This window comes from Hesperophylax consimilis, chromosome 9 (genome assembly GCF_061612785.1).
Source record: "Hesperophylax consimilis isolate HC1 chromosome 9, BYU_Hcon_1.0, whole genome shotgun sequence".
NCBI classification, from domain to species: domain Eukaryota; kingdom Metazoa; phylum Arthropoda; class Insecta; order Trichoptera; family Limnephilidae; genus Hesperophylax; species Hesperophylax consimilis.
This window is the reverse complement of record NC_142844.1, coordinates 2,201,449-2,225,982: the sequence shown is the minus strand read 5'-3', so window position 1 is coordinate 2,225,982 and position 24,534 is coordinate 2,201,449. Positions and strand designations below refer to the sequence as shown.

Genomic DNA, 24,534 nt, shown 5'->3' with positions numbered 1-24,534 from the left:
TCAGCTCCGTCGATGAGTAAGAAATAACACGACTTATAAGGTGCAACGGAGGCGGCAGAGTAAACTTTTGATACTATCCAGTTCTCAGAAGGGGCGGAAAATGAAACGACGAAAACAACGAGGTACTAATGGATCGGTGCTATGTACTAGGTACTAGGTACTGGGTACTCACTCTATGTAGTTTATACAACATCTACATTTGAGGCAAATTGAGTTGCAAACGAATTGCTTCTGAGAAATACGTAAATAATTATATTTCTTTGTCGGTTGAATTTAATCGCGCATTGCTGGGAGCAATTATTTATTCCTTCAAATGTATTTAACTGGCTTTCGTTTGTATAGGGAAATACTGCTGTTTTCATCAACGTGAGTTTGTTTATTTAATGGTAATCATTTGTTCCGATCTAGAGCAACTCAACTATGTCGATGTTTTCTAGCACGACAGATACTTTATTTTAATAAATATCTACAAGTAAATTGCCAGTGTAGTTGATGTTTCTTGGAAATAATCTAAAATTTATGCAATCCCTTACAAATTCTCACGCAATTTACCTTTTACTTGTGGAAATTCCGGGATATACCAAAACTCGAGAGTTCTGGATGAAATCCTTGTGCGAATCCTTGTGCAAATCCTTAATGAAAACATATAAACTAACTAATGCACTCTCGTGAAACTGCACTCAGCAAGGCAGGCCGCGTGGCAAACGGGTATTGGCTTGTTCAGACGGATTTTACATAATGATTAGCGTGGCCCTTAACAAAGTTTGAATGGAACTAAACTGCGTATCGTATTGCGGCAATTTGGGTAGGATTTATGGCGGTGATGTTCCGACATCACGTCCGCCATTCACAATCACCATTACATTCAAGGTATGCAAAACAGAAACGGTTGAATAGTGAGCTTTTTGTCCGCGGCTGTACCCGCCAGCCTCCGAACGGGGTGGGAGATGCCATACTTTGAACACTCCACTCTGTTCTTGGTGTGCGCCGACCAGTCGAGGGTGGCTTACGGAACTACAGCACGTTTACTCTACTAAACTCTTCTCAAAAGAACGCTCTTACATATTTATTCTAAAGATAAGTTAAAGGGGATTTTTGCTGGTTACTTTTCTATTAAACAAAATAATATTTTCGTTTTTTACTCAATCATATTTCATAAGTACTTACCTACCTATCAGCTTCATTATTTAACCCTTAGTGTGCCAGTATATCTACTATTGATTGTAGTATAACTAGCCTTGCCTAGCCTAGCCTAGTAAATTGCATAGTTTTTTGTACATTAAAAATGCTCCTAGCACTCATTTTTTTATTCACTTGGCATTGAAAAAACGTATCTTAATAAATATTATTATAGTTTTGTCACTGGAAAAGATGTCTATTATATCTGTGAAAACGTTCGTCGCAAAATCCATGTCAAATATCGTATTTGACGTTTAAGCACTGGATTTATTTACAGAAAAGCCTCATACGACTTATTTCCATTGCAATGGATGCTTATTTAGCTGGATAGTATTATAAATGTAAAAAATATTTTCGTATGACGATTACATATGTTATATAACATTAGAGAAAAAAAAACTTTTCTCTGAATATAAGTAACCATCCTGGGAAAACAACAAAGGATAGATGTATTAAAATCTTATTAATATATGTATACACACATCTTTAAGATGATACAATTTTCAAAAACATTGTATTTGAAAATAATTTGCACAGGCTGATTATAAATTAGGTAACAGTGACAATTAAAGGTAAGTTTTTTGTCGAAAATAGCTCTTAAGATCTTTGATAAATGTTACTAATAAAATTTGATCATTATTAATTAAATACGATGTATATATTGGATATTGTAAACAGTCAAAACAAATATGGAAACCTTTTTTTGCGTTAATTAATACTTTATTTATTTCTCACAATGTGGAAAATCAATCTATATTGTCCTGAAGAATAAATAGCATCATTAAAATATTTTATTATCTTGAAAAGCTTTAAATTATCTGCAATTATAATGAATTTGACATTATCGAAACAGAAAGATAAATCATTCATAAATATAATAAAGAGAAGTGGGCCCAAAAGAGAGCCCGAAGGCATTCCCGATGTTACTATAAGCTTATACGAATATTTACTATACAATTTTACAACAAATTCGCGGTTATTCAGCCATTTTAGGAATATTACAAGACACCGAGAGCTTTTTGTGTCGTCAGAAGGATAACAATATTTTATTTGTAAAAACCTTTTAAAGTTAGTATTATTTATTAAATCTACTTATGAGTGAGAAAATATAATAGTAATAATAATAAGTGTTTTAATATCTTCTTTTTTTTACAAACAGATATAGTGACATCCTCACTGGGGTCTCCCGTGGTGAGGATTGCATTTACATATTATTAAAATTTAGTATTGTGGATAAGATAAAGTGATTACAAATAATGTTTTTTTCTAAAATAATTACTACTTAAAAAAAAATAAAGTCAAACAATCTCGGGTTACGTATAACCTGACAATATTAAAAAAATCTCCTACTACCACCACAGTAAGCGGAATACGTTTGTTGTATTGTGATGAAGGACTTAGCAAGCCGAGGAATTGAACACGCTACTCCTGGGTGGGACCCGAGGGCGATGACAACTCAATCACAGAGCGGTCTATTTCTAATCTCCCAATGTTTTGTATCCAACTTTTTATTTGAGATTTAAATCTTAAATGAATGTTGTGAGTTTTGAATGAAAGTGGGATTTCGTTTTAGAGTTTAGTACGATATTTAGGCATCTTTTTAGCCAATTTTTTGTATTTGTATTGCTTTTTGGATATGTTTTTAACCCTGAGATCTAGCATTTCTAATATAGGTGTTATTTGTTAATTTTTGTGTTTGCATTTATGAATGTGAAGGAATATTGTTTTAGAAGTTGTTTAAGTGACATGATGTTTATTTCATTTGAAGATTTTGTAAGTGTTAATTGTTACAGGGATTTTCAGAATAATTTTCTTTGTGGGTTTTGTGAGTGATTCCAGAATACTGTCATTCGCACTGCCCCTCCGATAATACCGAGAGAGCGTAGATATTTATTAAGTCTTTTTTACAAAAGACATTCCTGACGGTTTTGAAGAAATTACTTGATTTTTTAATTTTATTATTTAATTACTTAATTTGCTCAGTTTATTTTAAAATATGATCAATTTTTACATCTAGATAAGTTACTTGGTGAATGTTTTCCAATGTGGGACAATTATGACAATGCCCGTATAAGTGATGGGAAAAATCAATTTTTAGTACAGGTTTCCTTCCGAGTTTCTTGTATTTTTTTTATTTCGCAAGTGATAAATTTGGTTGCATTATAGTGTTTGTATAATAGAATATTGGTTGTGGTTGACCAGCCAGATACAAAAGCATACTGTTCGGGAGTTATAATATGCCTAAACTTAACAACAATCTTAACTAAGACAAACTTTCAAACACTTGCATATAGAAAAGCAAAACGCCTTGATAAATATAAGGATTTTTTTTCAAATGGAATATACTAGAATTGATAGAGTATCTTACTATAAAACAGTACTTAGTCATACGACTGGGAGCTGTAACGGAGAGCTGTATTGGGGATCCGTAGCGGGGGAGCAACGTATGCACATTGTTCATAAGCTCTGAGCTCACGGATGCCGTTCAATTGAGCCGTCGTTCAATCGAGTCGACTCTGTGAGTCGTACAGAAATATTGGGCTTGACCCCCGTCCCGCTCTTGATAAAATGAGTAATAACTCGTTACTACTTCAAAGGGATTTATTAGGCAGTTTATGAAATAACCATGGAAAGATTTCAATTTAATTCAGTTTAAGCCTTCAAGTTTGGCTGTTCGTAAATTTCAAGTTCACATTTAAATTTAGACCCCAAATCCGATTTCACGGCTTTTCGTACACTCCACTGCACCCCCGGTACCGCGGTCACTGAAATAGCGTTAATTACGCGCAAACACTGTGTGTAAAATAATAATAATAATACAACGCTATGTTGTAAGTTTATTCTGTGTTCGTCCTAAGTGTGCTGATGTTGTTAGTGCTCTGTGTATGTTGTTCAACAACAAAGCTTTCACCCACCTCTAAGAATTAGGCTGCGATAAATTAACCCCCAAGCTAAATTCAGTAGCGCCACTGCCTCGTCCCTAGTAAAAATAGTGATTTTTAAAGCTGTTAAACAAATTTTGAGTTTTAAAAGCTGTTCTATAAACACAAAAAACTTATTTTAATTTGAAAATAGCAAAAACTAACATCAAACAGTAACAACCGACATGTATCGTGAGTAATGCTCACCTAATTATAGAGAAAGATTATTTATTTATTTAAGGCGATAAACTACGTCGTGTAATATTTTAAATTGAGCCGCTATCAATAATAACCCTTACGTAGATGGCGATAAGGTTTAAATTCCCGCTTAACACCATCCGCCTGTTTTGATTTATGCAAGAAAAAAACATGGCCAAAAAGTGACTTTCATTTTATTTTGTGGATGTTCAGGCATAAATATTTATTTTTTTTCAATCATTTTATAAATAACTTAATTTTCCACATTATACAGTAAAATCATAACTGAAAATGGGTTCGTAAGTAGGAGATTTTGAACTTTAAAGAAGTTTTCATAGGCCTTATACATTATTTTTTTCTGGGCTTATAAAAAGACTTGTCTAAAAAATACTCGATTATTTCAAAGGCCAAGATGTATTCTACTCGCAGTATTTAATTAAAGCATCTGAAACATTTTTAGGCAACCAAATTTTCAAACCAAAAACACATGATTTTGCATTACTACGTATTAGGGTGTATCGATTTTTAACTTTTTTTTTGTTTTCAAATTCCAAGTTGAAAAAAAGTTGCTACTAGGTAATAATAATAATAATAATAATAATTGGATAATTTGTAGAGCGCCGTTTTTGTGAAAAATCACCTCAAGGGCGCTGTACAATTTATTTCCTAGGATCTACATTTGTTATTTAGACCAACTGCGCCAGCACGATGTTCGTCATCCGTTCAGGCGTGTGTCTGCGGCCAATATAGCGCTGACATGTGTCTGCTGCCAATAAAGAGCGCCGACACAACATCCTCACATAGACAACAAACCTTGGCAGCACCGCTGTGACGCTCGACGAAGACAGAAGATGGAGACTCTGCTGCAAGAGTCCTAGGTAGCGAAAGAACTGTACCAGCTGCTGCAGGGAGAGAGACTACCCCGTCCACCAACTGTGCCAGCACGAGGCTCGTCATCCGTTCAGGCATGTGTCCGCCGCTAATATAGCGCTGACATGTGTCTGCTGCCAATAAAGAGCGCCGACACACCTCACATAGATAACAGACCTTGGCAGCACCGCTGTGCAAAATCACCTCATCCTAGTCTACCTTAGTCTCTCCAGTCACCTCCCAGCCTTTCATGCCACCTAGTGCATCCTCTCGACCCTTTCAGACTCCTTCCTGGCTCCAATACCTAAATAAAATCCAGCAAAAAAAAAAAAAAAAAAAAATCTTTCTATTGTCGTGATCCGACGATTTCACACCTCTGTCTCAGACCCTTAGGGCTCGCTTATCGCAGGCTATCATAAGCAAAATCTTGAACCAAAGTCAAAGTGTTGTTTATGTGTGTCATCTGTAACAAAATACATAAACAAAAACAGAAAATAAAAACAAAAACAAAAACTTTAAACAAAAACTTTAAACAAAATCCACAACTTACCACAAAAAGTTTTGGATTTAAAAAAAAAATATTTAGGTCTCCCGCACGAGGCCTAAAGTTTTAATTTTCTTCAAAAAATATCAAATGTTTTTTAAATTTAAAAAAATAAAATTGTAACTTTCGTGTTTATTCCAAGTTAAAAAACAATAATATTAGTGCATAAAAATAAGTAAGAAACGATATTTTTTATGAAAAATGGTATTTAGGTCTCCCGCACAAGCCCTAAAGTTTGTTAATTTTGATGAAATTTTGTAATTTTGTGTACATATATAAACCATGTTTTTTTTAAAGTTTAAACCACCGGAATTAATTGTTCTTTTCTTATAGAAGGCATAAACATACACCCTACTACGTATGGCATCGCCTTAACGCCCAGAGGGCTTTTACATGTAGGTGGTACAATTTTAATGACAGACAGTTTTGAAACATGAGAAAGAAATAATAAAAATAAAATTACATTAAAAAATAATATCTGCAAGAAACAAAATTAAAAATAACAAGAACATAAATTAAAAAATACAGCGATTTGACTGGTTTACAAAAATATAACTTCCATTTAGGAATAGTGTTGAAGTAAGTCTTTTACGTGATCCACAAAGTTAATATTAAATATATCGACATTACCTAAGTATTGGTTTCCCATAGTGTGAAACCGTTGTATTGGGGAGTTCGCAATGTAATTGCGCTTATGTGTGTTGCAGTGGAATAGTGTACTTTTTCGTGTTGTCATTGTAGGTATTCGTAAGTTTATGAGTTGCAATTGAATCTTGAATAAAAAGTTAAGTCGTTTATTTTACGCCTGTCTTCCAATGTGTGTATTTTTATTTAATAAGAAATGATATTGTAAGTCTTCTAGTGGGATATTTAATTTAAAATTTATAAAACGTTGAATTTTTTTTTGTATTCGCTTAGTGTTATTAATGTGAATAAGAGGGAGAGGGAGATGTGTAAGAGGGAGACCAAACTACTGAGTTGTATTCAATTATGCTTCTAACTAGAGATATGTATAACAGTTTAATGGCTTGTATGGAGTTAAAGTTTTTAGTTGTTCTTAATACGAAGCCTAGTGTTTTCATGCCTTTGTTTACAATTTGGTGGATATGATTGGTGAAACTTAGTTTTTCAACCAAAATAATTCCGAGATCTCTCATTTCCGTAACTCTTTCTAAAGATTTATTTTTTTATTTATTACGATAATGTATGGACTTAAAAGTGTAGTGGGAGGAGGAATGGAAATAGGAGAGAGGGGTGGGGGTATATTATTACTGGTCCGTTTAGAGAAATTTAATTTTTTTAGTACAAAGAAGAATTTAAATATTGTCAATAAACAGAAAACCTTTTTAAACAATCCTTTGCTGAAGAATAATTTGGAAGTTTTGTTACAAATGAACTAATGAAATAAAAAAAAATTAATCCTTAAAATAAGATTAACTCGACAATTACACATTAGATTATTATTAAAAAAATTGTGACTCATGTAAATTTTTATTTGATTTATCTATTTGACAGTGAAAATTATTTTTCGTCGGAATATTAAAAAAATATCAAAGAAATGTTCTTGTTTATTTATGAAATGTTTGTAACTTTAATATTGATGATAAGTTGTCTCCTTTTGCATAAAAAGCAATTATTTACACAGCGTTTAGCGAGCTTAATCGTTCATCATATTTTAATTTCAAATATAAAACAAGCAATATATCACCGGTAGAATGGTGCCAAACGTCTTAGACAATTTTATGTGAATCGCTCTAAAAAACATATAATAAATTAATACTCCAAAGCACGAAATAACTTTCCTCGTTCGCGTGGAAGCGTCGGTTAAATAATTTCCACCAGTAAAACCATATTGTCCATGAGTAAAACGATCAAATTATAATCGTGATTTAATGGTGTGTTTTAATTGCCTTTTACACAGAAATCTGAAAACATAAAATGAAGTCATATCCCTTTGCCAAATTCTGTAATACCAGGCATATGCAACATGTTTTTGATTCCAGTACCCTAAATACTAATTAATGTTAAATTGCCACTAGTACGAATTAATGTATATATTTTATATATTACACACATTTTAATTAGTATTTTTTTGGCATGTTTAATAAAACTTACCTACATAACAAAAGAAAAATTGAAAAATCAGATTGAAAAAATAATAAAAAAGGAATATAAGAAATCAAAATTTTTATGTCTATTTTTATATTCTTTCAATATACAAAAATATATTATGTATATTGTAATATAACATATATCCAAAAAATCCAACATAAATAAGGCCAGTGTGTCAGTGTGTGGGAATGTTTAGGTTAGGTTGACGGCGTTTGTGGCAAAGGGATAATCCGGAGGTCGCGCATTCAAATCCCAGCGTGCGCAAGTGAATTTTATTTGATTAATAAGTGTTATTTTACGATTAAATCTGCACAAATAATTTAAGAAATATTTGGGGTATGTTCCAAAGTACGAGATACTTTCAATATCGCCCTGGTGTTAGACCACTATTCAGTGTTTCATCGTGGTTTGAAATGGCTTACTTTCCCACATTTTTCTTACCCATATATTTTACCCTTCAGCCTTACAACATACCCTGATTGAGGATGCCATAGTCTCACTGGCTCCGTGCGCTGGTTGGGTGCAGTTGGCACTCTTAGTTTCAGTGTTCTCTCAAAAAAAGGATTAAAGCATTTTAAAATTTACTCATTGTGATAATGTATCTGTGTACTATTTACCGGATAACTTTTTTTTCTTTTCTTTTTTGAACAAATTTAGATTTTTAAATGAATTTCAATATTAATATTCGTATTCATTTCACAAAACTTTGTTATTTCGGTGGTAAAGTTTCTTCAGACACGTTCTCAAATCGTGTTTATCTAAAAACCAATTGCTAGTTATTTAACTAATAATTATTAATTCAATGAAAATTATAAAATTTGATACGATTTGAGATTTTCACGGACAAAAGTTGCACTGCCTCCTCCTTTAGCCAACGTTTCCATCATCACGGCATGATAACCCAAAAATAAATCACCATAATAATAAATTTTGATGGCGTACTTATTTAATGAAAATTATCAAAATATTTCAAAACCAATGCGTAAAGGTTTCTTCATATCTTCGCATACTTTGTATCCTGATGTAGAAACTATTGATTTTAAAATACGTTAATAATTTTATATAAATATTGGTGTAATCAAGTTGAAATTATTGAAGAAGTAAAAAGTAATAATTACTCAACTATTTTTAACATTTTATATCAAGCCACTTGAAAAGAGATGATTTCACCGCGGTAATTCACAATTATAACATAACATAATTTTAATTTTTTTAAAAGGTGATAAAAATACATTTTCAAGTGCGTTTCCATCTAACGAACAAAACACAATCTACAATATTATCTTTATGGTGAATTTCTAGGGGTTTATTTTCTTAGGCGATACCTTCCCCTGACCGCCTATGCGCTGCGCCTGCCTGGTCGCTAGGGCCGCTAGTTCACGGGGCAAACAGTAATTCCCGATGGCCTCAAGTGGCCCCGGGTAGCTGGTAAATAGACAAGGGTTCTTACAATAATGTTTTGCAAACCGACCCGAGAGCCGGTCTCAAAGCCTCGCTGTAATACCGTGAACTAATAGTTCTTTTTTTTAAAGGTTTTGTGTGACATTTAGGTATCAAAAGATTCTTCATAAAATTCATTTCTTAACAAAACAAGTTTATATAATAGAACATATTACGGGGCAAATAACGACACTCAAACGGCGATCAAGGTCGAACAAGTGGTGTGAGATGCTTTCGCGAAGTCTATCCATATCCATCGATGCCCGGGCGTTACGCTAAGTTTTCAAAATCACATTTATGTAGATAGTATTTTTGCTCTTATATTGAACGTCAAGTGTGCAAAATGTCATCAAAAAGTGTTAAAATTCTGTTTAAAGGGACCAGAAAACGGAATACAATGGTTTATCGAAATTCCTTATAGGTGCAAAATCTCATCAATCACGGAATAAAATTGTACATTTGTAAACAAACAACTCCACACCATCCGCAACAAATACTCTTCTTTATATGTTTATATATAAATATAGATTTTTATGTTCCGTTCATTACATTTTTACATTAAAATCTTTAATTATTAAAAGTCAACTTTGTATGGCTAAAATAACCGGTAATAATCTGAAACCCAGCCAAACGTACAAACATGTATATAATAACCAACTTGGTATTTCATTTATGTACGAAAAAAAATTATGTTTCCTCAGGTTTAATGTGTTGTGGATTATTTTTGTAGTTTTCCTACCTGTGAAATTTCTTCACGGAATTACCAGAAGGTCGTTAAAAGTCTTAAAGCTGCGGCAAAGCCAGTCGTGGCCTTATTCCTTTGCGGTACTACAGTCTCCGCACCCTACGAGATGACGGGTATCTCATCTTATTCTCACTTTATGGTCATAGGTCCTTATTTTATTTCGGTGCCACTTTTACGACAACGGGTTGCCGGAATTTCGGGATTTTCTCCCGAACGAAAAGAAAAAAAAAACTTTTTGACATTTTTGCGTAATATGTTTCCATTTTGCCTATTTGAAAATATTACAGTTTCAAGGCGTCTTTAAAAAACAAACATATTTTTTAAATATTGTAAAAAGGTACCGCACATGATCCCCAAATGCTTCCAACTGTCTGGAACCAGTCTGACTATGGCATCTCTGATTGGGGTATGTTGTGAGGTAGAAGATAGTGGAGAACGGAGGAAGGTGGGGAAGTATTTGACTTTTCAGATCTGTTCACCAAATACGGCTAAAACCATTTCAAGCAACGTACGATGCTTCAATTCTGAAAGGGCGGAATGCGATGCTGAGAATATCTGAAACATATTTTTAGATACATCATTAATTTTTCAAGTGACGAGTTTGTTGAGTGTATTTTATTTCCATATTTTTTGAAGCGTGATTAATAATTTATTCTTGCAACACTGTGTTAAGAAAGGATCTCGTTACTTTGTAGGCGATACTAAGAAAAATGTATGCGTGCAGACGGGGAGGGGAAAGTGAAGCATAGGGTCCTAAAATACATCCCTACGGAACCTTACATCAAACGCCGCCCTCATTAGACAGCGCCCTCTGTGTTTCTTTCCGCCAGGATCTATTTTCCCTGTGTACGGTCATGTTCTCCGCTAGCGCACATCACAACAACAAGAAACATCCTTTGAGCACAATTATTTGATCCATCCATCCGTTTTATCCACTCTTGTGATAACAAGAGAGACCTTTGCTCTATGTAAGGCATTCTATCCCGCTCTGACACGTTTGCTCTGCCTCTCTGTCTCTTCTTTGAAAATATTTCTTTACAATATTTTATTAAGTTTGTATTGCCAAACTGTTTTTTCATGTTGGATTTTATTCACGTTTTTTCCGTGTAAATGAATCATGTTCATTTTATTAGAATTTGAAGAACCTCAGGAAATATTAATGAAAATTAAAAGACCCAAGCTTAGTGTAACGATTAGGTACTTAGCACACAACGACTATTTCGATATCACCGTAAACCAAAAAGTCGACCTGACGTGCACACCTCCATATTATATATATACCCCAATGGATTTTTAAACAGCTACCAAACTGACTGTCGCCGCGACAAAAGTCACTCGTGTGCGCCTTGTCTAACACGATTACTGCCTGACATTACCGGAATTTAAAAAAAAACATTTTTGACGTAATTACGCTGAAAGTTTAATTTGGTCTAACTGAAGATATTTGACACTATGTTTTCTAATTAATAAAGGATATGGGGCTTAGCATTATAGTGAAATGAATTTTTCTGAAATTCATAGCAAATTGACGTAGTCACGTTTTGCTAGAAACAGCAAACAGAAAACAGTATGCGAATTTCATGACGCCAGAGCGAATCATTTCAAAGACTTAAGATAGGTAGGCAGATTGATTTTACGCTTTTTGCTTCCCTGATATATAAACGCGTATATAAAAACGTATTAAATATTTGCTTATTCAAGTCACGGTTGTAAATCAGTTTGCATTAACCACAAATCACAGTTAAAATGTAGGTAGAAAGGTTATTAATTATTTTGATGTATAGCAAAACTAATGCGAATCACGATTTTGTTATAATTAACACACCGTGCTCAACTTATTGATATATATGCCAATAGTAATTAATTATGTTATACGACAGCCGAAATAATCAGCAGAGTTTAGCGGATATCTCTAATTGGCTGTGGAAGATATTAATTTAATGGGTGATTTGATTCCCGAAAACGAATAAATTGATAAAATTTTCTAATGCTTTACCATCAATAAAACAAAATATATTATACACTGTGTTAGAAAAATAAACAAAGAGGTTTTTGCACAGATCTAAATGTACGTGTTAGGAATTTCCCACAGGAATGATCAAAGGGTGGTTTTTAATTTTTACTGTAAAACGAAACTATATTTTTTGGTATATGTTAATATTTTCAGCTTAGCAACCTTATTTTCATCAATGGCTGTGGAGCTTTGAAGTGTTAAAATTACAGGCGACAAATGAGACAAGGCAATACAATTATTCAGTAACATAAAAATAAACAAAAAATAATTTAAAATTCTTTTGCAAAGCCGGGTAATTACAATAATAAAAACAGTTTTTTTCTTCTGTTTATTCTGTCTATTCAGTCTATTCATCTGTTATATCTATTGTAACAAATAAAGGTAATTCTATCCTTAATGTGACCTCCTGTGCTGAGGATTAATTTTGCATATTATTAAAATGTGGTAGAATGGACAATATAAACTAATTTTATATTTATTAAATTGTGTTTATCTAAAATAATTAATACATATTACACGGTTTATTTTTTGTTCAGTTGAGAGGTTTCGGTTTCAGTCGGTATTTAGTGTCAATATATTATCAATTTCTGATCTCCCGATGTTTTTTTATCAAGCGTTTTTCTTAGATTTAAATGTTATAATATTGTTATTAGTTTTGAATGAGAGTAGATTGTTGAAGAGTTTAGTATCATAGTTTAAGAGGCTTTTTTACCAGATGCTGTACTTGTATTTACTTATTGCATAACTTTTTGACCCTGATATCTAGTTATAGTGATTTATTTATGGGGTATTATGCCGTGTTGCGCTATCTCCTTCACACGTCTGCCCTGATGATAAATAATGTAATGCTGTCCGAAACGTTAGCGATAGAAGAAGGTAGCGCAACAAGGCATAATAATAACTTCATTGGAGTAGAAATTCAATAACATATGTTTTTCACTATTACCTAATTTTATGTACAATGTAACAATGTTATAAGTTAAACAATAAAAAAAAATAAAAAAATAAAATAAAAATAACCGAAATATAAATTACAATAATACTTTGGGCCGTGAAAATCATATCTGAGACCTAGTGTTAGTTGTTATTTCTTGTGTTTTGAATTTAAATTCATAAATTTTGGTTGCTATTTCTTGTGTTTTGTATCTATGAATGTAAAGAAGTATTTTTTTAGAAGAGAGTTGTTTAAGTGACATGATGTTCAGTTTGTTGAAGATTTCGTCAAAATTAACATCATGTCAATTAAGCAATACTCCTTTACATTCATGAACAAATACACAAGAAATAACAACTAACACGTGTGTTAGAAACATTAGGTCTTAGGGTCAAAAACATATATAACAAGCAACTACAAATCCAAAATTTGGATAAAAAATGTTAAAATGTACCTACAAAACAAAAACTTTTTCGGTTGCAAAAAACGAGAGACCTAAAAAGTTTACATTATTTACAAGAGGGTACAATTTTCCCAAAACAATGTTGAACACAAAATAATAATATTTTTTTGTTTCAGATCCCGAGGATTTTATTTGAATATTAGTGCCTTGAGTAGTTTTTCATGTTCCGAGTTAAAATTTTGTAAGTGAAAAGTATTGAATATATATTTTTGTTTGTGCAAGCTTCTCTGAAGTAAGTGATACGGAGTGAAGGAAAGTTTCAAAAAAGAAGTTGCTTAGCATTTGCTCTAAGAAACACTGCTTTCATCCTTTTAAGGTGAGTTGTTCCTACATTATTTCACAAAGCTGTTTGTACTCCTTTCATGATGATTATTTTTGTTTTAAGAAAAAGAGCATTTCATAAAAGAGGAAAACATCTCTAATAACATGTTTGTAAAGAGCATTAACTTTGTGGCTCACCATAATTTATAACAGAAACACATAAATTTTCTTTTGACCACTTTATAAAGTGGTCAAGAACAAATTTACGTTTTTTTGAATAACTTGGTGAGTAAAACCTCAAATTGTAATATTCAATTATTGAAGACAATATTAGCGATTTCTAATATTGAATACAGAAAAATCAGAAATAGGATTTTCGTTTTTAGATATTCGTTTATAAATCGCTAATATTGTCTTAAATAATTACAAATTTATGTGTTTATATTGCAATTTTAATAACACTGAGCATCGTGAAACTTTCTCAATTATCTTAAGTTGTACGATGGACAAATATCAGATGTAATTACTTATTTAATGATACTAACATAGCGATACATATTTTGTTTTTAATATTTATTTATTTAGTACAGGAAAAACATACTGTGCATTTGTAAAATGTTTTTACTGTCCAACTAGGAGAAACTTCTGTTTTAGAACAGTCAACATTTTTACTACTTAGCATATGAACGTATTTTGTAAAAAAAAAGAGAGAAAAGAAAAGAAAGTAAAAAAGAGAAGAAGTAAAAGAACAAAAAACTTGGTTAAAACATCAAGTTAACGGATGTTTGTTTAGCACATTATTATTATTTATAATAGACTGTGGGAATCATAAGGCTATCAGCCTGCTTAGTTCAGTTGGCGAGCTGTTTGGTAGAATTTTGATTCAAAGGGAAATAAAGTAAACGGATAAAATATGGGATGTGCAAGGTGCTTTTATGAGTGGAAGAGTGTGCATGGACCAGATCTTCTCATTGCGTATGCTCACTGAGAAGTTTCTTGCAAAAAAACCCGAAACTTTTCTGTGCTTTTGTAAATCTACAAAAAGCATATGACTGAGTCGACAGAAAAAAGCTACGGAAGGTATTGTCCAAGAATGGAGTGAATACGAATCTGAATAAAAAAATTGCGTCTATGTATGAGGGAAGCGTTGCATGTGTTAGGGTGAACGGTGGTTTTACGGGGTGGTTTGATATCACAAAAGGTGTTAAACAAGGCTGCGTAATGTCACCGTGGTTATTCAATCTATAAATGGATAATTGTATCCAAGAATTGAAAGAGGTGGGATTCGGCGCAAATTTGAGTAATCTGAAAGTATGTTGCCTGTGGATCAGTTTGTGTATTTAGGAAGTTATTAACGAGAGATGGGAAGGCTGACAGAGATATTGAAAGAGGGGTAAATTCAGTTAACTCCATTAATGGAGGACTGCGGGCAGTTGGCGCTAACAAAAAAATGTCGAAAGAATCGAAGTTAGCAGTCCACAATGAAGTGCTGGTACCTACCTGATGTATTGAAGTGAGGGATGGAACTGGCAGAGAAACGATAAAATAGATTGAATGCTTTTGAAATGAGATCCCTGAGGCGTATGTGTGGTAAAACAATGCATGATCGTGTGAGGAATGTGGAGATCCGCAAAGAGAGCAAGTTTGATGTAAGCGTAATGAGTAAGATTAAGATATGATTTAGGCTTTTAGAGCGAATGAGCCAATAAAAGAGTGTAAAGAGGGTAAATGATGTAAATCCTAATGGTATCAGAAGTCAGGGACGCCCGAGGAAGACATGGCACGATCAAGTGAATTAGATACTTGAGTCAGGTCATGTCAAGAGTTAGAATAATAGAAGAGTGTGTATGAGATGATGTATGAATGTGAATGAGGCAAGGAGTGTTTGCCAAGACCGAGTTGTTTGGCGGTCCGCCGTCTCTGCCTACCCCTGCGGGGAAACGGTTTTTTTGAGGATGAGCCTTAGTAATGATTTTTGAGCTTTTACTAAGTGTTCCAAAACAGTTTTTGCATACCCACCCCAGCCTAAGAATGCGTAGTGTAGTAGTGATCCACACAAGGCATTGTATATGAGTTTCGGTTATTTTTTACTTAGGATATTTCTAATTGGCATTCACATATGCGTAAGCTTTCTAACCTATATGGTGTTTAGATCTATGTGTCCTTCTCATCTCAGGTATTTGTCAATTATAATACCCAGATATTTTATACTCTTCATGCATACTAATTAATATCAATTACAGGTAGCTGAGTCAGAGCATTTACATATAAAAAAAGTTATATAGTTCCTTAAGTTGGCCTTCATCCGTCACACTATAACGAATGAATTTGGTTTTTTCCAATTTAAGATTTAACAGATTTTAATCTAATCAAAGTTTTACTGTTTTATACCATCATTTCAGATTTTTCCTTCAAATATTAAGACAAAATCATCTGTAAATGCTATAATGTGGTTGGAAAAATTGCTGTTACATAGATCATTTATATAAATACTGAACAAGAGTAGTTGTAAGGTAGATACTTTCTTGGGGTACACCAATTTTACAGCAACTTTTATAAGCAACTACCCATCTATTTGTATAGTTTTCCCTGAATATCTATGGCCTGTAGTTTTTTTTAAATTACAGTACTTTAGTACGCATGAGAGATGGTTTCGAAGGCTTTGGCAAGATCTAAGAAAAGAGTGATGGATTTATTTCCACAGTGAATATTATTTGAAATAATATCAGTCAGTTTAGCAATAACATTTTCTGTCCCTTGACCAGGTCGAAACCCGAACTAGTTTTTTGTCCCTTGACCTGGTCGAAACTCGAACTGATTTTCTGTCCCTTGAACTGGTCGAAACCTGAACTGGTTTTCTGTCCCTCGACCTGGTCAAAACCCGAACTGGTTTTCTGTCCCTTGACCTGGTCAAAACCCGAACTGGTTTTTTGATAGGATCTTATGACTTTCTAGGTAGAAGATGCGGAAACGAATTGAATTGTGTACATCCGATTTATTGCCATTTTTATGAATCAATAACAATAACAATTGATTATTTTAAGTGGTTTGGGAATATGTCTGACCGGAAAATAAGATTGCAGATGAATGCAATAGGACTTTTTATAAGCGATTTTAATACTTTCAGCAGATTTGAGGAAACCTTGTCTGGCCCACAAGCATTCGATGTTTTGAGTTCATCTATCATTTTTATGACTTCTTTAGCCATTGTTAACAATGAATTAAGAACATTTAAGAACATTAAGAACAGTTGGGGGTATGTTAGCTAGTTAAGATTCAGTGTTGTTACGTTTGTGAGTATTTTTATCGCCAGTGAAGCTCCCACTGCAGCGAGACAGTGGTTAGCATAATTAGCCATCCTTTTGGGTTTGGAAATATTTGTGTTTTTTTATGTCTAACGATTGTATGAAGGAAGGCTTATTATTTTTGTTTTGATATTTTTTAAAAATATTTTTCAGAAACGTTTTGGAGTTAAGGTGTTTTCGTATATATGTTTTTTGAAAAAATTTTCTTCTTAGATTTAATTAGTTTTTTACACAATTTTCTATATTTCTCGTTTTGTTTTTTTAGTAAAATATTCTTTGGTTATCTTTTAGCATTTTTGTGAAGTTGATTGCGTCTGGGGATAGATTTGACAAGGCCAAGGGGAAATCTATGGCATGAATTTATATTATTTGTTCGGAGTAATTTTATTTATAGTGTGGTTCGTTATGTAGTATTGTAATTACGTGAAAAATTGCTGCATTGCTTGGTCAGTGTCAATTTGACCTAGTACATTTTGTCACTTTTCTGTTCGTCAAGCAGGCTTCTGTAATTTATTCTTGAAATATATTAATTTTTAACATGGGTGGAAGGCTTATTTCTTAGGCTTAGAGTTGTGGTATAATGATCTGAAATTGTTGTGCGTATGACAAACGAGTCTATAGAATTGATGTTGTGACCGAAATGTGATCAAAGCAGGATTTACTCTTGCCTTTTACTCTGGTGGGGGTGTCGATTGTAGGAGTGAAACCGTTTTCGGTGAGAAAACATGAATAATCATCAGATTGATGATGATTGTTTTGAATAGGGTTAAAATTCAGGTCTCCAATGCTGTTCTTTGTGCTGTTAATGATATGGAGTGAATTTAGGAAGGTAATCGATGTTGACGAGTTGTGGTGATCCATGGATTGCAAATATACATATGTTTTTATTAAACACAATTTTTAGACAGTTTGCTTGTGATAAAGTGAGTTCGTCAACCATCTCAATACCACTAGCTTTATTTATTACATAAGTTGTGTGATACTCAGTATTTTTTTAATGTCTTTTGACGTGTAGTATTTATTGATCCAGCACTCAGTCAAAACTAGTTTGTCAAATGTGAAATTCAGTTGATCTAGAAATACAAGGAAGTCATAAATGTTGTTTCCATTTTTTTTGTTCCGCTGTATGATTTTCAGACCGTACAAATCTCAAATTTTTTTTTTCAAGTCTAAGATTATCAATTACATTTCTGTTACGTACATATGAGCTATACATATATTTCATCAAAATATAGTTGAATCACTTAATTTTTTTTTTGAGTTATTTAAAAAAAAACCCACCACGGTAAAATTTGACGTATGAGTAAAGTAATATGTGCAAGGTTGTATCAGTAAGTCTTATACTTAGTAAAATTTTGGATCTGATTACTAATACAAGCATACATATAATACTTTACTTATACATCACACACAAATACGTAGGATCAAATATTTTACTAATTATACTTTTTATATTCACAATAACGCTGCCGGTTATGGCAAAAGTAACAAATGCCAGGCGTTTGCTTTTGTCAAGTCTATTTTTAGATTAATCAATTAATTTATATATCAAAATCTTTACGAAAAGCATTCATAGACCAAAAACTGCGGAATTTCCTTTATATTTTCTGACACGAACACAAAAGATTCAAATGCTAAACTGAATAAACGCCCCCTAGCATTACAATCGTATAATACACCTCCATACGTGATATATTATTACTTATTGTCAGCGAATTTCCTGCCGAGATTTTTGTTTGGAATTTCACCATTTTTTTACATCTTTTGAACACGCGTGATGCGAATATGAATAATTCGATTTCAAGACGCTCGTCTCGGCGCTTAACTTGAATTATGAAAGACGCCCTGAAAGCGCCCTGAAAGATGTCCTGAAAAACACCCGAAAGAAGCCAAAGTTCTTACTCTAATATGAACAGAATCAAAATTCATAAAGGCGGGCATGTATGATAGACTTTGTCGCGTAGGCAGTAACTTGAGGTACTAACATATGCGTGCATACATAAATCAGACGCCCATAATAAGAAGTTGCTCCAACCTGCTTTCGTACAGCGCGATCTTTTCCTTGAAACTTTTATTTTTCACAGGATTTTAAGGGACGTACGTGACTTACTTTAATTATTAACGATTCCTGACATTATTTAGAGTATAAACTTGAGATGAAATATTGACCTCCAGTGACAGTTTTGATGTATTTTGCTTCCAAATAAAACCTTTAAAATATCAGTAGGTATAGTATAACTTTACTTATCAATTTTTGGGGTTGTTTGTTTTTGAAAAAAAAAACAAACAAAAGAGACAACTGAGTTTTTTCACACCAAATAATTTCAGGAAATTATTTGGTTTATTATGATTTCAAATTATTTATTTTCACACAGAGTAATCAGGTATCACCCTTAACAATGTTCATCACTTTTCATGACTTTATATCACTTTTTGGAGATGTGTTGAATTGTCATTTTGATGACATACCCGATCACGCGCACGAAAAAGCGCACATCACCCACTGCGGAGTTTATGATTTCAGCGGATGGTTTGGTTCAGCGCAAAAAATATTACTTGAGGCCAGGAATGATATATTGTGTTTGAAATATAAGTTTTAATTAAGTAATTTACGTTATTTTTAAATTGTAGATTACGTGTATGTAGGTGAAGGATGACGCGGTTGTTTGCGACACCTCTCAGGTCAGAGAAAAGGAATGAATACTAATCTTTGCCTAATGAACATTTGTGATTCCGGATGCAGGTCTAAATGCCCGACACCAAATTAGAGTAATCACACAATAAAGTATACACACTTCTTTTACTCGCGTCTTTGGATGATGGTTTAGTGGGTCCACATTATTATTGATTTGCACTGTAATACGGTTAGTATTAGATCACAGGCACACATTGGAACAATAATCTCTCTTAGAGAACGACACGTCGAACTGTATGGCCGAGAAAGACCGATACAGGGCAAGAGTTTCTTGATTTTTAAACAACTTAACTTTTCTACAACGATCATGTCGAAATGTCACCTCGTGGTGAGCAAGATGTATATGAACAAGCGGCGATCAAACGGTCATTGTGCAGATTCAAACATTAATATTTGAATTCTGGCTTTTGAGATTTTGTTAAAATATGTAAATATTGCATATTCATAAAATATTTCTTATAATATTCAAAATAGCTGTATGTTTTATAACAAATCCGCCAAAAAAAGTACAGTTGTAGATGCTTGCGTGGGGTGTGTCGATATAATATATTAGTACGTAATGTTTACGTAACCGACTAAATTCATCGGGCACGTGTCGTGTTACTCATCCCCTTTATTATGGCGTACCTACAGCATATCCGCTATTATCGACCCCTAAACTTTATTTTTCTGTTTTATTAGCTTTTTAAGGTGGGTATGGATAACAATAAACTCATTTAAGCGTTGCTATATTATTTAAACACAAAACCACAGGAAGAAAATTCATATTCTTTACTCACCCACGGTTTTTTATATTAAAAATACGTTTACATAAAAAAATAATACTGTACACAGTACACATCAAATATTTTTCTAACCAACGAGAAATTAATTCAAAATATATTCATATTTTTAGTGGCGTAAAATATATACCAGAAAAACGTGGGGAAGTAATTGTTTAACATATTGTACGTACGTACATATCTCTACAACTTTTTGGTAGTGTTATCCTTTCAATACGTACCCACCTAATTATTCACATTTTTATTATATACGAAAAGTGGTTTTAAACGAATTAACATGTTTGTATTGCGTTTATTTTTATGAAAATATTTGGCTTGCCAAATTGATTTTGTGAATATTATAACTTTTTTACGATGTGCGTCATTTTTTTGATGCGTACGCACTAGTATATTGATTTTTTACATGCGGGCTTTAATTTAGTAATCATTCTTTAGTGTAGGATATAAAATTTCCACATGAATAGTACCTCTCTCTGACTTATTATTGCTGGTGTTTTTTGTTATGTGGCTGTTTATGAATATAAAGAAAACCATTAAAAACAGATCCACGGACCGTACAGAGAGGTACTTTTCGCTGTAAAAGTACCACGAATAAAAAGAAAATGGTTTTGTTCCCACAAACAGTTTTCCAACTCGTCATGGAAGGAGATTATAGTAAAATGGTTCTTTGTGATACATCAGGGATTTATTAATACTTCGCATATTACAATGGTGACTCGATAGTCCACCTAACTAGAAGCTGGCTAGTTGAGATCTGAAAGAGTAAGTTTGTCTGGGAGCATTCCCACTGGCCCTGGCGACTACTGGCTACTGGCTGCCATCTTGCGGACTTCCACGCAAGCTCTATGCACTGCCCTCTATGAGTGCATCTGTGAAGCTCTTACTTCCCAACAAATGCTTTGACTATTCTACTCGATATATATTTATTCAGGTTTAGTCCCAATCTAAATCAATTTTGTTGATAATTTCAATCATAATTTCCTTTCAAATCGTAAAGAACCAAAGTACCCCCTTTGCTAGTGACCTAACTGGCCTGAGTGGGTGACGTTTTAATAAATCGTTCACCGTGTAATTTATCTATCTACGTCGGCTGGTCATCGAAGGCAAAAGGCAGCTTACAAGAAACGTCCATTAGTCCGAGAATTAAGTCGGCCCGTGGCGGGGGCGGCTCGTTACTTCGCTCTAGTCACCCGTATGCTGTATACTGGGGGGATTTGGGAGGAAAATGTACCTTTTTAGGGAGAAGGTCCCATTTCTGCTTCTGCTGCTCTGATAGATTGAAGGAAAGTCGGGGATGGGGTAAAAGGATTATTTTTTATTTATTTTTAATGTGACACCTCACAAGATCGCCCCTGTCTGTCCAGTGTAAAGGTAGGGGAGCTATGGCGCCACTCGGTTGGGTAGCATTGTTAGGCGGGTTAAAGTAGAGGACGTAGGAAGGACTTTGTAAATGCTGGTCTTGAAGAATTCCGGATTAAATGAAGGGGGAAAAAAGGATGCCGGTAGCTCGTTCCACATAAGAGTCTTGCACAAAAACGAGTCGAAGAAGCCGCCGGTTCTCATAAATCCAACGGGTGTTCCGCTCGTGTACGTCGAATTTTACGTACGTGCACCGGTGCACTGACATCAATGTCAATCAATCATACTTATAGCAGGTTCCATCAAAATATTTGTAAAATAGACTCAGAATGTCCATGTTGCGTCTATACATTATGGATGGAAATCGGTCTGTTAACAACTGGATTATCAATCAGACGGATTCTGTGCCCTCCTTTGCACAGAATCAACTAGTTTTATCAAGTATTGTGGGACTCCATCCCAGAGGTGGCTTCCAAATTCAATTGTTGGGCGTAATTGTAATTTGTATAGGTTTAACAGCTGGTTACTATTGAAGAATTTGCTAGTCTTATACAAGACGCACAGTTTCTTGGAAACCAGATATACTATATAGTCTGGAGCAGGTCTGATTTACTTATTCCAAACATTTCGATGGCGTCTTTATTGGGGAGGGTGCTTCCATCAAATTTCATTATATATAATAATCATGTGCAAATCTTTCAATAACATTTTTGGTTTTCATTAAATAAGTTGTGAGGAATATCATTAAAAGTATTCTACTCGGTATTACCGTAATTTAACATTTTCATGCATAGCAAATTTTGTTTCTTTATTCTGCATTAAGATTTTATTACTGGTATATTTTCACTGTCAGTTACCAAATTAGGAACGTTTGTTGTGAAGGTCGGTAGTGGTAATAAATTGAAGCATCACACTTGCGCTGCAAAGCAAACATGTGCTTTTTTGTTTTAAAACACACTTTAAAAAAGGAAAGAATGGGAAGAAACTATTTCTTGGTGAGGACAAAAGCTTAAAAATTTTTTTTTTGTGTTGTTCTTGTGAAGTTAAGATTATTCCGAAAATGGTCGACATCCTCTACAACACTTGCATACTAAAGATTATTATTATTTTTTAGAATATGAGTTTCTAATGTTTAGAAGTGAACAAATATTCAGTGTAAAACTTAAACTCATTTGGATTTCGTAATCATGATAAAACGCAGTTTTGGATCGGAAGTTAATTCCATGCTAACTCAGCGCAATGAAAATTCAACACACCTTTGAAAAGTGATATAAAGTCACTTTCAATAAATGTACATCACCTGAAACTCCCATAGAATTTGGAGTTCCCCAGGGTTCTGTCCTAGGCCCCATTCTCTTCATTCTCTATACGAATCGTCTTGAACGACTAATTCACTCAGCTGGCTTTGAATCACAAGGCTACGCAGATGATCGTTTGATTTTCAAGTTTTGTTCTCCGGACGAAAAAGACTTCCTTAAAAACGAGGTGGTTAGCCTCATTAACACAATCTCAAGATGGATGTCTGTCAATAAACTTAAACTAAATCCCACAAAGACAGAATTCATGTGGATAGCTTCCCCTGGAAGGCAAGCTCTCCTTGACTTCAGTCCAATCCGTATTCAGGATACGGATATAATCCCTTCTGCAGAAATAAAATTTCTAGGTTTCACTATGGACAATATTCTTTCTCTTGAATCGCAAATTTCAAAAGCTGTGAGTTCTGGTTTTTTCCATTTAAGGCAGATAAAATCAATCAGGAGATGCCTTCCCTCTGATGGAGCAAAGTCACTCATAAATTCGTTCGTCGTCTCACGTATGGACTATTGCAATAGTGCATATGCCGGCCTACCTCAGAAACAAATCAATAGAATCCAGTCAGTTTTTAATGCTGCGGCAAGAATGATTTTTGGTGAATCTAAGTATTGCTGTATAACCCCACTTCTAAGGGATCGCCTTCACTGGCTTCGATGCCCTGAAAGAATAGAGTTTAAGATCTGCTTAATGACTTTCAAAGCATTGCAAGGAATGGCGCCAGCATATATATCGGAACTATGTATCCGACAAAACTTAAGCAATAGACAGCTTACTCTAAGGTCAGCAGATCTAGATGTTAGTAATCGTCTAATCGAACTTTCTAGGTCAAATCGAGCTGTTTACTATGATCGTTCTTTTAGTGTAACAGGCCCTCTCATCTGGAATAGACTTCCCTCAGCTCTCACTAACCTCCAGAATTTGGCTGAATTTAAACGAGCTTTAAAAACAAAATTATTTAAAAAATCTTACCATTTATAAATTTTAACTTCTTTTCAATATTTTATAATAAGCCATATTCTAAAACTTCCGGTAATTGTTTGGTTTCGGTTGTCTCCTTATTGTACCTTTTTAAAGTGTCTGCTCAGAAAATTCTCATTTCTGAGCACAAACTGCCTCCTGTTTCATGTTATGTTTTAGTTTTAATATTCGTGTTTTGTCCTGTCCTACTTTATTGTTATTCTAAGTTTTATCATCACTTTGTATAAACAGTGTATTTAGTGTTATAATATTAGATCTGTATTGGGTAAGGTACACTGTAGGAATAATTTTAAGAACCATTAATACTGAATTACCTTTTTTTTAAGTTTGTTATACGAGTAGTTAAGCGCACTTGAAGTGAAATGACACTAAACTGCACTATATAAATTCCATGTTATTATTATTATTATTATTAAAGTC

The 24,534-nt window shown here is 33.6% G+C and overlaps 1 protein-coding gene across 3 annotated transcripts in view; it reads left to right on the top strand.

The window, feature by feature from the left end:
* The window catches only part of LOC149420780 (CUGBP Elav-like family member 2), an 864,914-nt gene that overhangs the window by 76,993 nt on the left and 763,387 nt on the right, over positions 1-24,534 (top strand). For all 3 annotated transcript variants that reach the window (XM_089635534.1, XM_089635532.1, XM_089635533.1), the window contains exon 2: positions 13,537-13,736. The gene's annotated coding sequence lies outside the window, so the exon portion shown is untranslated. The remainder of the gene's footprint in view (positions 1-13,536; positions 13,737-24,534) is intronic.